The following is a 6,000-nucleotide window of genomic DNA, read 5'->3' as shown; positions in this document are numbered from 1 at the left end:
TAGCCAACAGCTAAACGAGGCGCTGATCTCATTTTCTGCTCACAATAAAAAGAGTTTTAGTTTTTTATCTTCAGTTCAGCCGTTTGTCAGAGAGAAAACAGGAATTAATCAACTTCTGTTTGTCCAACAAAGTTGGAATCAGTTTCAGGAGAGGAAAGAAGGAAGGATGGATTTCCTTCCAGATGTTTTATTTTGAGCTTTATTTTGAATTTTTTTTCAGTGTCTCTTCAAATTATTTCAAACTTTCTTTTGAATCTACTTTCAAACTTTTTAAAATTTTCATTCTCTTTCTAACTTTCTTTCTCTTCAAACTTTTTTTGTCCTCACCTTTTGCAGCTGCTCACCCAGAAACTTGAATCTTTTTGGGAAGCTAAAGATTAGGGTGATGGCAAAGAGGCTCAACATAAAGGATACATTTATTTTTATTTCCTTTATTTAACCAGGTGAGTTATTCGAGCTCTTTGAGTTAGAAAAACGTAAAAGTTTCTTGGATTTGTTGCTTCTTTATCTACCTTACAATCATTTTGATCCATAAATAAATGAACTGAGCTGATGCGCGGCTGCTGTGCCGTCTGATCGCCATAGAAACCAAAGCGTCTGATGGTTTGAAGCTGATGTTTAGAGATGCAGGTTTGGTTCTGGGACCTGGCTGCCGTCCGTTCGGGCCCCTGCGGCGCCCTCAGGGTGCAGTAAACACAAACATCTGAGCGAGCTGCAGGTCCAGCTCAATCATTTCTGTTTCATTTCTCTTTATTCACCTGCTGGCTCAGCCTTGGATCTGCTTATTTTCTGTTCTAACTTGTGTGTTTAAGTTTCTGCGTTGCAGTTATTAATATTAGCTTAAAACAGCAGAAGAACCTGAATGAGCCGGCAGCCGACTTTAATGCAAACCTTCTTCCTGTCAGAAGGAAAACAAGAAGCCTTCAGGCTCTGTGAGAACAAACCCAATGACTCCCTGGAGGATCCTAAAAGCTGCTTTTACTTTATTTTACTGGGACTTTATGTGACAGAGAAAAACAAAAAGCTTCTTCAGACAACAAAGAAACCAAAACCATGCAGAACTTTTTAGGTTTTATTGGTAAAAGGGAATTAGCTGTGCTTTTATTACATAAATTGGGATTATGAAAATAGATTTGCTTAATGAAAACAAGTCAGTTTGAACAACTTGTTTTTTGATCAAGTTTTTCAGTGTTTGGTTTTCTTTTGCAAAACTCTGAAATTGTGTTTTTTCGACATTAGTGGAAAGTTTTATAAACATTGATGGAGGAAATGGAGCTGAACTGTTTATCCACAAAATACAAAATTCATGTTTTGTCACATAAAACTCCAACAAAATACAGTTTTTGGTTTAATCTAATGATTTTTTAAAAAGTCCAGCTCATAATAATAATCTTACTCTAAATAAACCACATTAAGCCGAATCATGATAATCAATAATTATTGATTAGTTACTTAAACATCTGCTGTCCTGATCCTTCCTCTTTTATCCAGTTTCTATTTTTAAGCAGCTAAGAGGCAAAACTTTAAAACTGCTGCGCAAAAGGTTACTCAAAATGTCGTTGCCAGGCAACCGAAGTTTATCAGAACTTTAAACTGCTTGTTACCCAGCAAGCTGTTGCTAGGCAACCAGAGAACGAGCAAGGCAGCTGACGCTAACTTGCTTAGCTAACTGCGAGAGGTTGAGCAGCTAAAGCAGGGGTCCCCAACGTCGGTCCTCGAGGGCCGGCAACCTGCATGTTTTAGTTCTCTCCCTGGTTTAACGCACCTGGATCAAATGATGGCTCGTTAGATGCCTAAGAAGATCTCTGACATGCTGAAAAGGTTGTTGGTACCACCAGGGAGAGAGCTAAAACATGCAGGATGCCGGCCCTCGAGGACCGACTTTGGGGACCCCTGAGCTAAAGTCTTTCTTCTGCCTACATGTCCCAGAATGCTTTGCGGTTCGGTGAATAATCATCCTATCAGATTATCTATTGATATTGATCACTTGTCTTTTGCTCTATATATTATTGATTTATTGTTCAGCCAAAAATACCTAAAATATCCTTCAATCACATCTAAAAAATGTAAAATATGAAATCTATTTTTACATCATAATAATGTAAAATAATGAAGAAAAACAACAAATTTGAAACAAAAGTTTAAAGTTTTTTATTAAATATAGCCAAATTATACAAGTAAAAATGGATATTTTATTTTAAAACGTGAATGAAGGCCCAGCTTTTCAGAGTGATTTGCCTCAAATCTTGTTTTATTTTAAATTTTTTGCTGTTTGTGTGTCTGCGGCCTCCGTGTGTGTGTGTGTGTGTGTCCTCTTCCTCACCTCGCTGCCTGACGGAGAGAGGAGGAGGAGGAGGATTGATGAAGGCAGTTTTTGTTTGGACGGGTGATTAGCATTACGCTGACTAAACCGAGCTCTGCAGCATCATCACTATTTACCATCTCACTTCTCACATCGCTGTGAAAATCCTGGATTCCTTCTGATCAAATCCAAACTATTCAAACACGTCACATCATTTCATTTTATTACATTTGCAGAAAAGAAAACTGAATTTGCACGACTTGTATTTGTTGTCCTGAATATAGGTTAGGAAAATATCTGCTTTATGCTTTTGTCATAAAAATGTTTTAAAATGAGGAATGTTTATTGGTTTTACTAATATAGAAATGCATCATCTGTTAACACATCAGCATTAAGTTATTATCAGTAGTTTGAACATTTGAGTTTCAAAAGTTGAAAATGTTCAACTTTTCAAACTCAGAAATTTCCTGTAAGATGAAAATTTCTGAGTTTGATCTTGAAATTTCAGGTTTTTTTCATATAAATAAAAAAAAAATTCAGCAAAAGTTTTGAGATTTTTTTTCTATCAAATTTTTGAAACTCAGAAATTAATCAAATAAATTCCAGAAAATTTGTTAGGTTAAATTCAAATCTCTGAGTTTTTTCTGGAAAATTTTGGATTCCAGAAGTCAAAAATTTCTGAGATTAAATTTTAAAAAATTCAGATTTTTTTTCTGACAAATTTTCAACTTTCGAAATACAAATATTTCCACATTTTTTATTGAAAATTTCTGATATCCATCCATCCATCCATTTTCTGTTCACCCTTTGTCCCTAATGGGGTCGGGAGGGTTGCTGGTGCCCATCTCCAGCTACGTTCCAGGCGGGAGGCGGGGTCACCCTGGACAGGTCGCCAGTCTGTCGCAGGGCAACACAAAGACATACAGGACAAACAACCATTCACACACACACACACCCCTAGGGAGAATTTAGATAGACCAATTAACCTAACAGTCATGTTTTTGGACTGTGGGAGGAAGCCGGAGTACCCGGAGAGAACCCACGCATGCACAGGGAGAACATGCAAACTCCATGCAGAAAGACCCCGGCCGGGAATCGAACCCAGGACCTTCTTGCTGCAAGGCAACAGTGCTACCAACTGCGCCACTGTGCAGCCCAATTTCTGATATTAAACTCAAAATTATATTTTTTCTTGCATATTTTCAACTTTTGAAACAAAAAAATTCAAGTTTTTTCCTTAAAATTTCTGAGATGAAACTCAAAATTAAAAAAAAAATTTCTAGCAATTTTTCAACATTTGAAACTTTTTTCAAATGTTGGAATACATTTTGTCCTGTAGAAATGTTTAAACTTTGACCCTTTTCTCGGCTGGATTCCCAGCGTCGTTCAGTCGAAACAAGACCTTGAATTTTCAGAGTCCTTCAGTTTTCTGAGTTTCTGAGTTTGAGCCACAAACTGACCGTTGAGCTCAGTGATTTTCTGAGGCTGCTCTGTTATGAGCTGCAGCTAATAAAGCAACATTAACGTTGTGCACTCTGCAGGTTTTCTCTGTAACCGCATTAAAGCAGATTTTCTTTGGGCTCTTCTCCTCAGATGGCATCAGGGCCGCTCTGCATCTGCTGCTTTTATTGTGTTTTCATCATAAAACCGTTTCTGCAAACCAAATCGTCCGCGCAGGACAATAACGTTTTTCAATTCAATCAAAGCTTTTTATTCAGGAGAGGCTGCCGCGGAAAGACGCCAGCCGACAATAACTTCTAATGGGTTTATATAGAGGGAGAGGCGGGGGCCGTACTGTAGCGGCGAAAACCCCGGCTGAATATAAACGAGTAAAAATCCAATATGGATCCGTCTGAAACAAACACACAGGCTCTGCAGCACTGACCGCTCCTTCAGCGGACAGATCGCTTTAAACTGCTGCTGATTCTCACCGAAGCCTTCTGGACTCCAACGAAACCCGGCAGGCCGCCAGACTGTCCAGTAAAAACCAGTAAAACCACTGAGTGTGTGGTAGACGGGAAAAATAATGATAAAATAGGGTCAATTTCTGCCAAAAAACTCAGAAATCTTTAGATTGTTGCCAGAAAATTTCAAGCAAAAAAAAAGAGATTTTTGAGTTTGAAAGCTCAAAAAGTTGCTATAAAAATCTCAGATATATTTGAGAAAAAATTAGGAAATTTCTAAGTTTCAACTGTCAAAAATCTTTGACTTTTGTAGGGAAAGAAAACAGTAAATTTCTGAGTTGGAAAAGCAAAAACTTTGCTAGAAAAAACAAAGAAGTTTGAAATCAAAAATTGTAGTGATTTTTTTTAGTTTTCGGGGGATGAGGGGGATTTTCTGAGTTTCAAAATGGGAAAATCTTCCACTTTTGTAGATTAAAAATAAAAGATTAAATTTCCACCAAAAAACTCAAAAGTTTCAAGAGTAATCTCAAACATTTGAGAAAAAAACTGGGAAATGTCTGAGCATGAAAAGTTAAAAATTAGCTTGAAAAAGTTTTGAGAATATTTTCAGAAGTTTTCTAGTTGCAAAAGCTGAAAATCTTCAGATTTTGCAGATAGAGAAAATTTTATTTCTACCAAAAAACTCAACATTCTGAGATTCTCAGAAATTTTTGTGAAGAAAACTTTTTTTAAAGTGGAAACGTTTCAAGTCATATTTTCGACTTTTCAATCCTGAAGTTTTTTTGTAGCAAATTTTTGACCTTTCAAACTCAGAAATGTTCTTTTTACTAGAAACTTTGAGAAATTTTGGCAGAAATTTACTCTAAGCACAAAATGTTTTTATTTCACAACCGAGATTTTTCTTCATTTCACTGGATTTATCAAATGAAAACGTCTAAATCTTTACTTTCGAAAAATTACAAGTACAGACATGCAGAGAGGCCTGTCATGATGATACATTTTTGCAGGATGATAAATTGTAACAGAAATTATACAATAATGCAATTTCACCTTTTCAAAGATTAATAAACTTTATTTTTAAAAGGACAATCTTCATTGGACCTGCTTTAAATATCCAAGATAAAATTTAAAAACTGAATGAAAACAACTGTAGTTTGTTTGCTTTTTCACATTTTCTCCTTCCACTCAACTTTCTAATAAAGATTTAATGTTCTGTTTTTAAAACCTTTTTTTATTTTTCCCATTCATCATTCCGCTCTCATAAACATTTCCACAGGAGGTTGTTTTTCCTCCCAGAAGCTGAGCGGACATCATGTTGAGAGAAACCGCATCAGCCTGTGACTCACATTCATCAACAACAAAAACTTTGATTTAAAAAAAAAAAACAAGACAAGAAAATTCAGAAACCAATAAGTATGAAAACAAAACACTTCTCCTCCCTCTGCAGCCATGAAATGCCGTCACCTCGACGCGTCTCAGTGCAATCATGTGGAAACTAGCAGGTAATTGTCCAGAAAATTTACACTGAGCAAATGTGCATGTTGATGAGTGTCTGCTGCTCTGTAATTCTGCCTGCCTGTCAGCCCGTCCTCTGGGCTCCACTCTCCCACCGCGTCCAATTCCACGTATTAATAACACAATAGAAGTTATCATTACAGGTGAGTCATTATGCTGTGATGTCAACAAACAGAAAGTGTTCGGCGCTCATCCACCTCTGCTTTGTGTTTTTGTGTGTCTGATTAGTTATTGACTCTAAAACAGAATCTGGGTTTTCTCACATCATTTCAGATTATT

Source organism: Xiphophorus hellerii, chromosome 17 (assembly GCF_003331165.1).
Source record: "Xiphophorus hellerii strain 12219 chromosome 17, Xiphophorus_hellerii-4.1, whole genome shotgun sequence".
Classification (NCBI taxonomy): Eukaryota; Metazoa; Chordata; class Actinopteri; order Cyprinodontiformes; family Poeciliidae; genus Xiphophorus; species Xiphophorus hellerii.
The sequence above is the reverse complement of the archived record's forward strand: the minus strand, read 5'-3'. Positions refer to the sequence as shown.